We start from the raw sequence: 12,648 nt of genomic DNA, 5'->3' as shown, positions 1-12,648 counted from the left end.
TTTATATAAAAATATAATTATAGTAATAATAAATTTAAATATTATTAAGAATTCAAGTCCAAACTCTAAGATCACACAATAAAAAATGCGTTCAGATGTCCATCATTATCTCTAACAAATTTTTCTCTCACAACAGAAATATTTATTTTGTAAAGAATTAGTTAGAACAAAGTTGAAAAATAATTTGTTTAATAGTCGTAAACAAAAAATCTTTTTTTAGTAGAATTATTGTTTTATTATATATATATATATATATATATATATATATATATATATATATATATATATATATATATATATATATATTTTAAATGGTTAATCGAGTACCGGTTTGGTTGATAGCAAATTTTGGGTCACAATCGATGGCCGGAAATGATGTGCAAAAAATGAGACCAGACATCTTTTATTTATTTTATTTGTGGAAAAATAAAAGTAGGAATTGCAAAAAATAAAAATAAAAAAGGGAAAATATGAAGGTGGTTCATTACACACTTTCTCGACTAATCCCTAGCTATTGACACTCTCTATCTCCACTCGCACACTCTGCCGCCTTCTTCTCGCCTGCGATTTTCTCTGCTCCGGCGCCGGAATCCACCGACGATCACTTCGACCGTAGCCTCTGTTTCGTTATCATTCTCCATCTCTCCTTCCCTCTTCCTTCATCTTCTTCATTTTCTTGTCCACCGCACCGCGTGATCTATTATTGGTTGCTGTCTGCATTTTGGTACCGAATCAGAAAATAGGTTTTCATTGTTATTTTCTCAATTCATTCATCTGCCATTTGAATCCCACATTCAGGGTTGTTGAATCCTTTAACTCTCCATATTACAATGGAGCTTTATCAGCGAATCGAAACTCACGATTTGCTCTTTTTTTTTCATTTTTCCTTTCAATATTTACACTCTCACGTTTTCCCTGAGGTATATGCAACTCTTCGTAATCCATTTTTACTCGCACTTGCTTGCTGAACTTGCTATCTTCTTTTTGCATACAATGGCCATTTAGTCGAGACCACTCTATAATGCCAGAGAGAAAAAACCAATCCATTTTTATGGTGGATGAAATGCGCATATAGATGTAGGCCCATACTTTGCCATAGGTTGAACCAAGGTTATTAGAGTCGAGAGTCTATGTAGATTCGTGAGAGCTTCGTAGACCTGACTTGTAGACTCGTACGAATCTACTATACCCCTACTTCATATAAAAAATTATATATAGTATCATACCAATTCATAATTTAATCACCACAATTAATGCAAATAGTAAACAATAGTTCAATAATTATAAAATAACTTAGTTCAAGAAACATGATTATTATATAAATTCAAATTTCAGCAAACACATAAGTTAATATGAATAAAAAAAGAACATAAATAACTTCAACTTTTTGACTCCAATCATCTACTTATATCATCTCCAACATCATCTTCTTCACTAGGATCACAAGAATTTGAATGTCAGTCTCACTTCTGAACATTATAAACCAATCTCAATCAATTAAAAACCAAATAATTTAAATTTTAGAAAACCAAAAATAAATTAAATATAAAACAAAACTACATCTATATTATATATATGTAACAGAACAACAACGAAAGCCAGAGAAAAAAAATGAAATGAAAAAACAAAGAAAGATATATAATTTATATAATATATATATATATAATGATTAGTAAAAGTAAAAAAAAATGAAATAAAAAAACAAAGAAATATATATTATATACGTATGTCATTACTTCAAAAGAGGGAAAAGAGAAAGAGGGATCAACGACGCCACTGAACCAGCGTCCCGACGGAGCTGCCACGCGAGGCGATCAGAGTTGTTGTGCGAGACGATCGGAGCTGCGACGTGAATGACCGAAGCTGAGATTTCGAAATAGGTCAATGTTTTCAAGTTCTATCTTCTCTTCTTCTTCGATTAGGGTTTTCGAGTTGGGCTTCAATCTCTGTTTTCGCTTGGATTTTCGATTTGGAGCATTGGGGTTTTGGTTTGGGCTTAAAATCCGAAAGCCAACAACATGTTTTTGTGTCATTTCGTCTGGTTCTTCGAATTCGGTGACTCGCTCTCGAACTCGCGAGTCTGGTACGAGTCCACGAGTTTACTCCGAATTCACTACGAGTTTGAAAAAAAATGAGTTTATATACGAGTTAACCCGTGAACACTGTCATGACTCGCAGACTTGTACGGGTGTACCAGTCAACTCGCGAGTTTGATAACCATGGGTACGTGCATCGAACTCTATTTCAGTTCCGAAGAATGTGTTTATATTAAAGAAAGTTGTTGTTCTCCCAATTGCATTCAATTTGAATTTGTCCTTTGTGGGTTGCATCCTTAGGTTCGAAAATCCCTTATTTTAAAAACCCTAGCTCGAGGTCCAATCGCCTCTGCACCCGGTGAGAATTTCTAATGCGTTTATGCAAATGTCGTAAAGTGTTTAGTTTCAGCCTTGTCATTGATTTATGTCTTTTGCTTCTGAGTTGAATATGCTGAAGAATTTGATTATGTTGTTTATGTCTAAAAAGTCAGCTTTTTTTTTCCTTTCTGTGAGTTACGGTGTTGCCTTTCTTTGCCTTAACAAATAGCATTATTTTTCCATTTTGATTCAACTGAATGATTGTTGTTTTTATAATATTTTACTAAGTTTCTCTAGATAATGTATTAAGGAAAATGGCTCGAACAACAACAAGCAGTGTTCCATCTCCTTTCGAGTCAATGATGAGGGGAGTTGCTAGGAGCTCAAGACCTTTGGTTTAGTAGGTTTTGCAACACCTGTGGCAACCATAACACTTATGAGCCGACATGGATGATGTTTCCAGGAACAGATCTGTTTGCCAGAATACCATTTCATGCAGCTCATACTATATTGGAAACAGGTTTTTGGCCACCCTATATATATATATATATATATATATATATATATATATATATATATATATATATATATATATATATATATATATATATATATATATATATATATATATATATATATATCTATATATATATATATATATATATATATATATATATATATATATATATATATATATACATGTATATATATATATATATATATATATATATATATATATATATATATATATATATGTATATATACATATATACATGTATATATATATATATATATATATATATATATACATGTATATATATATATATACATATGTATATATATATATATATATATATATATATATATATATATATATATATATTTATATATATATTAATTACAAGTGTCACTCTATAGAAATATGTAAATAGTGAAAGATTATAATTAACACAAAGTTAAACATTTCATCTCATAGAAGATACCATGTCATAAAACATAAGAATTAGTTGTGAATCATATTGTAAAAGTAATGTTTTTGTTAGATTAAAAGTTATATATGATTCATGTTAAAAGTAGTTTGAAATTACAAAAATATCACCGCACCATTATATGTTTCAGTTCCTGGACAACCAGGACATATAAGACAAATTAAAAATCAAAATCTGCATTAGTGAAGATTTATAAATTGTAAAATTAGTGTTGGCTTAAGTGTGACATAAATTTAAATAATTATTAAAAATAGATTTTATTAGCATAGGCTAAATCAACATTAACAAATAAATATTAAATAATTTAGACTAATATTAACTAAATTCACACTAACTTAAATAAATATAAACTAACTTCATCATATTTAATTCTATTAACTTTTTTTATTCTAGTTACAATATAGAACCAGCCCGACTAACATTATTTGTGATATTTATAGTTGATTCACTGACTCTAACTTTTTCTTTTTGATTTAAGCAATAAAATAAAATCAGTTAACTTGATGCAAAGTTTACATAATAAAAATAACTAAATTTTGTAATGACTTAACATTTTTTAATCCGTTGAAATTAAATTTAAAGTATTTATTTTTATTGACTTAATCAACTATTAACATCTCACTTTAGAATCTCATTTTAGGGTAAAAAGTGTTTATTTAAACCTAGTTTATTATTTTCTTGTAATATTAACGATACTAAAAAAATAATTTGAATATTTTCTTTTACTTTTCATATTAATTAAAATCATGTAACACGTAAATCCATAATAAAAATTAATATATTAAAATCAAATTATATATGTTTAATAATATTTTTTTTTGCTATCAATAAATTTATCATTTAAGTCTGTCTTGGCTTTTACATTTACTGAACTTCTGTTAGGCGACATCATATAAACATTATCACTTAAATTTCATCAAAACTCGTTTTAAACAACTTCCTCAAAATCAAATTTAAGGATCTAACATGTGCTCGCGGAAGGAAAAACACATTTTCGCTTAATCTTTCATGATAAGCACGTTTTCATTTTCAAATAAAAGTCTCCTTTTAGATTAATATAAAGAGATTTCCAATAAATATTAAAGATATGAAAATGAAAAAAAAAAACGAACCCAAAAATTAAGACTCGCATTTTATAAGCTAATTAAAGTCATTTATGATAAAAATAAGAGTTAAATATGTAACTTTAAGTGAATTTTAGAATTAGTCCATTTCGAAATTTTGGACAAATTTAGTCCTTCATCTTTCGAAATACGTGGATTTAGTCGTTTTAATCAAATTTGTTAAATTTATTTGATGTTTCGTACGTATTTCAAAATTATATTTGAGTTGTTTATACTGTTTGACACATTTTTGCTTTAATGTTAAGTTAAATACTATTATGAAACACGCTTGAAATGTTAAATAAACTTTATAAAATAAGTCCAGTTACAAAATAAGCTTACCAAGATGGAGGTATAAGGTTGTCTTAATTGTAAGAGTTCGAAAGAATATGAATATGAAAAATGTTATGTATTCAACTCTTTCCACTGACATTTGAAAAATATATAATTGGTTTGAAGGATTTAAAAAAAGGATCTGACAGAAATTATGAATCCAACTTCTCTCATTGACAAAATATTAACAAGTAACATTTAGTGATATAAAAGAAAACTTGTCAAAGTAATTTTTATTACATAAAGTATTATTAGTAGGATGTTATTTCTAAAATATATATATTTTTTCAGTTTTCTTAAAACATGAAAAGTCTCGAATCAACTAGAAATATCATAAAAGATTTAGGATTAACAATAGTATCAAAATTATCTAAAAAATATTTTAACAATATTTATTTATTAGACCTATATCATGACATCCGTTTTCAAATATCAAATTATTATTATAATATTCTAGTCTTACATTTTTGAAAAGTATAAATTTTGTAAGAATCATTAAAAAATGTAGAGAGGTAGCCCACGTGATAATTTCAGAAATTCCAGCAGAATTTGGTTCGCATGGCTGCTTTTTGGGCCATACAAGGTCCCAACATTTGACTCACTCTTTCTTTCTTTCTTTCTTCCCTTAATAATAATGTGGAACCATCATCACCACAAAAACTCCATTTAATGTCTGCAATTCTTTCACTCTCTCTCTCTCTCTCACACACACTCACCTCTTTCAACACTCACATTTTTTCATCTATTCAATCCTCAAGCTTGCAAAATGCTATATATAATCAAAACCCAGTAATGAGTAGAAGAACAGTACAGTTTTCATATGAAGAATTTGGTGTAGCTATAGGTTGTTGCATGGTCAGTGAGTGCAGTGAGTAGTGTGAGAGAATAATACATTTTGGTGCATGCATGTTTTGTCTACATAAGTACATTTAATTCCAATATTCACATCATATCATTTTGTTTCTTGCTGGCTGAAGTTATATATAGATATATAGATATAGGTTATGGATCTGTTTCTGCAATGCTGCAATGCTGCATGAGCTTGTGTTATGTCAAACTGACTATAGTACTGAAGAGAGATGTGTGACTTTGTTTTTGTACAAAATCAAGTGCACACAGAATTTCTGCATGCTGCATAGATCAGTGTAATGGAAACTAAACCCTCCAAGGAGGAAAATCCCAAGTCAACCAAAAACCCAAACTCATTGGAATGTGTGCATATGCAGAGATCAATAATTAACTACAGCTTTAGGTAGAGAATGTTTTAATTTGCTTCAAGATGATTGCATTCTTAGTGTATATAATCATGCATCAGTAAAGTACTTCATATATTTTAAGAAATTGTTGAAATTCAAAGTTTATATATTTTTGTGGGGATATTAATTAAAAGGGGCAAAAAAGAGTTTGGTAAGAAAGTCATTTAGTGATTTTGCAAAGGAGTAGGTTGATTTAATGGTGATTTTGAAAATACATATCAGTGGTTGCAGTAAGATTGTAAGATAAAGAAGAAAAAGGCTTTATGTTTCGCAGTATAGTCTATAAATAAAGCTGTTGATATTTAAGAAGTGAAGTAAGATCTGATTTATGCACTGACACCTTTTTCCATTTTTGTTTTTTGCTCCTCTTAGGTAGAATTAAATGGCATGCTAATCTTTGCTTAATCAGAAGTTAACAACACGACCACAGGGACTTAATCAGAAACCTCAGTGGGTGGAAGAATTTGAAAAAATAAAAATAAAAAAGTGATTGGGTTCATTAGGAGGAGAATCACATGGGTTGAAACTTTTAATGTAAAAAACATGGTGCCATTTTACACTGAAATAATGAAACAGATGCAGTTGCACTTATTCTAAAGAGTCCCTTTCAAATGTTCAAAAACGAAATAAAGGGGTGCGTTTGGAAAAGCAAGAAAGCGAAAATTCAATTAAGCAATCACAAAATCCACCTAGCCATATATATATATCACAATTAATCATCATCTGGGAGCCACTCATCAGACGGACCAAACTCAAAAATCAGATTGTGGGTCCGAAAATTTATTCTCACCCTCTTCTTCACTTCACTAACCCCATCTCACCAACAACAACATTATTAGATCTCACGAAAAGAAAAAAAAAACATTAATTTAGATGGCATATGTTATAAATATACTGCTTCTGATTTTTCTAGGTTCTGCTCTTGTTCAGTTCAAAATCGGGTTAATCAGTTTTTGTTTTATTGCTTTGTCTACTTCTCACATTGCTAATTAATTACTGCTCCCACCATCACCACCATGCTCCTTCTTCCTCTAACTTATCTGCCACAAAAGCAGGGTAATATTGCATTGCACTGCACCGCAAAATAAAAATATCAATATATATTTCTCCGTACGTTTTTGCATGTTCATTCCGTTCAACTAAAAAATAAAAATTAAAAATTCTTGCTTTTTTCATTTCATAACTAGATTGGCCTGCCCACAAGCTTGAACTTGAATGTAAAACCATTTTATGGTGAGTTTCTGGATTTGTTGTATATGGGGTAAAATTGAATTGAAGCAAAATAAAAACTTGACCTTTATGAATTTTTGTGGCGAAGGATAACATTGAAGTTCATTGGGTGAATGATATTGTAGTAAAGTTTTGTTTATACCTTTTGAAAAAAAGTGAAAAAGATGGAATTTGATTGGATTGTGATGGTAATTTTTCCATTGAAGTTGTAACATATATCACAGTACAGATCACCCACCAATTACCCACTGTCTGCAGAAGCCGCCTCATAAACTGAGTTTCCCTCAAACTCTCACACACTCTCACACCAATAGAGAGAGAGAGAAGAGTAGTAACTTTTCTTGGCATAGAGAGAAAGAGAAAGAGAAAGAGAAAGAGAGAGAGATGGAGAAAGGGGACAAAAGGGTTCAGCTTTTTGAGGGTGAAAGTGAGATCTTTTAAGCGCACATCCATTTAGCAAAGAGGCAGAGTCTTAAACCACCAAGTGTGAAAAGAGAGAGAGAGAGAAAGAAAAACACACAGAGAAACACAAGGAAGAAAAAAAAGAAAGAAAGAAAAGAAAAAAAGACTTAATGTGCACGCCATTTATGGTGAGAAAGAAAGATAGAGAGAAGAAAATGAAGTTCCAAAGCTAACAACAACACAACCTCTCCAAATTAGGGCTTTTATTCTCTCACTCTTTCACTTCACTTCACTCTCCAAACTCGCACAGGTAACACTTGTTCATAAACCCTTCCTTAAAAAAACAAAACCCATGTTTTTATTTTCCTTATTTTTCTCGAATCTCTTCTTTCCTTCTTCTTGTTCCTACCGGCTTATTTTATTATCGCTTTTTTCGTGTTTGCAGTGTTTGAGACATGTTGGACTACGAATGGGGAAACCCGTCTTCAATAATGCTAACCGGAAACGAGGAGACCGCCGCCGGGGCTTCCGACCAGACGCACCGTCAAATCTTCGACCACTACGCGTCGCACTCGCTCATCCCCGACCACTTTCTGCACGCGCCAACTCACTCCGCCGTCACCACCGCCGCGGCCGCCACCGTCGAGTTCACCAACCACCACCACCACTTCAACCCGCAGTCGCACCACCACCAAGTCAACAACCACCACCACCACCACCCGTTCTTCGACCCACGCGCCTTCCACGGCACGTCCTCCGCCTCCTACCCCCCACCCCCTTCCATGCTCTCGCTTGACCCGCTGCCCCACGTCAACGCCGCCAACTGCGGCCCTGGGCCCGGCCCCGGCCCGGGCGGACTCCTCCTCGTTCCCAAGTCCGAGGACGTGGGCCGGCCCATGGACTTTGTCGGCTCACGAATTGGCCTGAATCTCGGTGGCCGGACGTATTTCTCCTCCTCCGAGGACGATTTCGTGAGCCGTCTCTACCGTCGGTCCCGGCCGGCGGAATCCGGTTCGGCGGCTTCCTCCAACTCCCCGCGCTGCCAGGCCGAGGGATGCAATGCTGATCTGTCTCAGGCCAAGCACTACCACCGCCGCCACAAGGTGTGCGAGTTCCACTCCAAAGCCGCCACCGTCATCGCCGCCGGGTTGACTCAGCGATTCTGCCAGCAATGCAGCAGGTTGTGGTGGTGGCGCTTGTCTCTTCCCTCACCGTCGGAAAATTAACATCAATCATTGATATTGAGTTCGCCTCTCCCAGGGGCACTTCCGTCTTTTCGCTACCCCTCGCGTAGCAATTTTATTTCACTTTGCAACACAACACACCGAACCAACCACGGCTTTAACTTAGTTCAAATTAAATTTTCATTATTTAATCGGGAGCCTCACGAAATGACGAAAACATCCCTCGTTTTCGTTCCTATTTTTTTTTTTTGGATCCCAACATAGAAATTAAAATTAAAATCTGGGTGGGTCTTAGAAAAATTACGTTGCTTGGTTTCTTAGAAACTAATAAAAATGTGTGAAACATAGAATGGTGATGTTTCTCCATGGATGTAGGGGTGAGGTGGAAAAGACGGAATTGCCCTTGGGAGAGTGTTGATAATGATTGAGTTTGCCATACGTTAAAAAAAATCATATTCATGATGCATCTTCATAGTGATTATAATTTGGATACACACATGCATACATATATTTAAAAAGCACATTATAATTAGTTATATAATTATGTCATGCTTCTTCACACGTTCTATCCGAATATTTAAAAAAAATTAAATCGATAAAAAATTAAATAAAATTAGATTAAAATAAAACATCACATACTAATTAGATCATATTCGTTAACAAAGAAAGAAGTCTACTCTAGTCTCATATTTTTTAATTTTAGTACCAATCAAACATTGAAGTTATTATTTCTTTAAAAAAACTTAAAGAATAACTTAAATTTTAATATTCAAAATTACTTTTTATATAAAAATATAATTATATTAATAATAAATTTAAATATTAAATAAGGGAAAAAGGTTGATTTAAATCCACCTCTAAAATTTCTATTACACTTTGTGAATCATTATTCTGAAATCTTGAATCGTGTAGAACTATCAAAGCTCTAGCTCCAATCATATGTCTAGCTAGGGATCTGACTCCAATGGTAATCAATCCCATGTGAACATATCTTCCTTGTTGATTTTGTAATTGTCTACCTGTTTGTGGAGATATTAAAGTAATTATCTCATAGGTGTTGTCAGGGAGATGAAAATCAGATCATATTCATTAACAAAAGAAAGAAATCTACTGTAGTCTCATATTTTTTAATTTTAGTACCAATCAAACATTGAAGTTATTATTTCTTTAAAAAACCTAAAGAATAACTTAAATTTTAATATTCGAAATTAATTTTTATATAAAAATATAATTATAGTAATAATAAATTTAAATATTAAGAATTCAAGTCCAAATATAAGATCACACAATAAAAAATGCGTTCAGATGTCCATCATTATCTCTAACAAATTTTTCTCTCACAACAGAAATATTTATTTTGTAAAGAATTAGTTAGAACAAAGTTGAAAAATAATTTGTTTCATAGTCGTAAATAAAAAATCTTTTTTTAGTAGAATTCTTGTTTTATTATATATATATATATATATATATATATATATATATATATATATATATATATATATATATATTTTAAATGGTTAATCGAGTACCAGTTTGGTTGATAGCAAATTTTGGGTCACAATCGATGGCCGGAAACGATGTGCAAAAAATGAGACCAAACATCTTTTATTTATTTTATTTGTGAAAAAATAGAAGTAAGGAACTGCAAAAAATAAAAATAAAAAAGGGAAAATATGAAGGTGGTTCATTACACACTTTCTCGACTAATCCCTAGTTATTGACACTCTCTATCTCCACTCGCACACTCTGCCGCCTTCTTCTCGCCGGCGATTTTCTCTGCTCCGGCGCCGGAATCCACCGACGATCAATTCAACTGTAGCCTCTGGTTCGTTCTCATTCTCCATCTCTCCTTCCCTCTTCCTTCATCTTCTTCATTTTCTTGTCCACCGCACCGCGTGATCTATTATTGGTTGTTGTCTGCATTTTGGTACCGAATCAGAAAATAGGTTTTCATTGTTATTTTCTCAATTCATTCATCTGCCATTTGAATCCCACATTCAGGGTTGTTGAATCCTTTAACTCTCCATATTACAATGGAGCTTTATCAGCGAATCGAAACTCACGATTTGCTTTTTTTTTCATTTTTCCTTTCAATATTTACACTCTCACGTTTTCCCTGAGGTATATGCAACTCTTTGTAATCCATTTTTACTCGCACTTGCTTGCTGAACTTGCTCTCTTCTTTTTGCATACAATGGCCGTTCAGTCGAGACCACTCTATAATGCCAGAGAGAAAAAACCAATCCATTTTTATGGTGGATGAAATGCGCATATAGATGTAGGCCCATAATTTGCCATAGGTTGAACCAAGGTTATTAGAGTCGAGAGTCTATGTAGACTCGTGAGAGCTTCGTAGACCTGACTTGTAGACTCGTACGAATCTACTATACCCCTACTTCATATAAAAAATTATATATAGTATCATACCAATTCAGAATTTAATCACCACAATTAATGCAAATAGTAAACAATAGTTCAATAATTATAAAATAACTTAGTTCAAGAAACATGATTATTATATAAGTTCAAATTTCAGCAAACACATAAGTTAATATGAATAAAAAAAACATAAATAACTTCAACTTTTTGACTCCAATCATCTACTTATATCATCTCCAACATCATCTTCTTCATTAGGATCACAAGAATTTGAATGTCAGTCTCACTTCCGAACATTATAAACCAGTCTCAATCAATTAAAAATCAAATAATTTAATTTTTAGAAAACCAAAAATAAATTAAATAAAAAACAAAACTACATATATATTATATATATGTAACAGAACAACAACGAAAGCCAGAGAAAAAAAATGAAATGAAAAAGAAAGATATAATATATATATATATAATGATTAGTAAAAGTGAAAAAAATGAAATAAGAAAACAAAGAAATATATATTATATATGTATGTCATTACTTCAAAAGAGGGAAAAGAGAAAGAGGGATCAACGACGCCACTGAACCAGTGTCCCGACGGAGCTGCCATGCGAGGCGATCAGAGTTGCCGTGCAAGACGATCGGAGCTGCGACGTGAATGACCGAAGCTGAGATTTCGAAATAGGTCAATGTTTTCAAGTTCTATCTTCTCTTCTTCTTCGATTAGGGTTTTCGAGTTGGGCTTCAATATCTGTTTTCGCTTGGATTTTCGATTTGGAGCATTGGGGTTTTGGTTTGGGCTTAAAATCCGAAAGCCAACAACATGTTTTTGTGTCATTTCGTCTCGTTCTTCGAATTCGGTGACTCGCTCTCGAACTCGCGAGTCTGGTACGAGTCCACGAGTTTACTCCGAGTTTACTACGAGTTTGAAAAAAAACGAGTTTATATATGAGTTAACCCGTGAACACTGTCATGACTCGCAGACTTGTACGGGTGTACGAGTCAACCCGCGAGTTTGATAACCATGGGTACGTGCATCGAACTCTATTTCAGTTTCGAAGAATGTGTTTATATTAAAGAAAGTTGTTGTTCTCTCAATTGCATTCAATTTGAATTTGTCCTTTGTGGGTTGCATCCTTAGGTTCGAAAATCCCTTATTTTAAAAACCCTATCTCGAGGTCCAATCGCCTCTGCACCCGATGAGATAGCGGACTACATGGTAAGGTGACGTTTGTGCCTAACCTCTTATTTGTTCTCTACAGGAACAATTATCATTAATTATTTGTTTTAAGTGATTTTTAAACATTTGACCCTATTTTTTATTTGACCATTTTTAAATTTAATCATTTTTTAAAATTAAAATAGTGATAAAAAAGTTACCTACAAAAATAATAAAAATTATCCATAATAAATTACAAAT

At 32.5% G+C, this 12,648-nt stretch overlaps 1 pseudogene across 1 annotated transcript; it reads left to right on the top strand.

Moving 5' to 3' along the window:
* Positions 1 to 7,516: 7,516 nt before the first annotated feature.
* Positions 7,517 to 9,317, top strand: LOC114181575 (squamosa promoter-binding-like protein 8 pseudogene; annotated as a pseudogene). Its single transcript, XR_014994317.1, has 2 exons — positions 7,517 to 7,977; positions 8,113 to 9,317. The product of XR_014994317.1 is annotated as a squamosa promoter-binding-like protein 8 pseudogene (transcript).
* The last annotated feature ends 3,331 nt before the right edge of the window (positions 9,318 to 12,648 follow it).

This window comes from Vigna unguiculata, chromosome 4, assembly GCF_037176805.1.
Source record: "Vigna unguiculata cultivar grain cowpea cultivar isolate G323 ecotype 2 chromosome 4, ASM3717680v1, whole genome shotgun sequence".
Taxonomy (NCBI): domain Eukaryota; kingdom Viridiplantae; phylum Streptophyta; class Magnoliopsida; order Fabales; family Fabaceae; genus Vigna; species Vigna unguiculata.
This window is presented reverse-complemented; position numbering and strand designations above follow the sequence as displayed.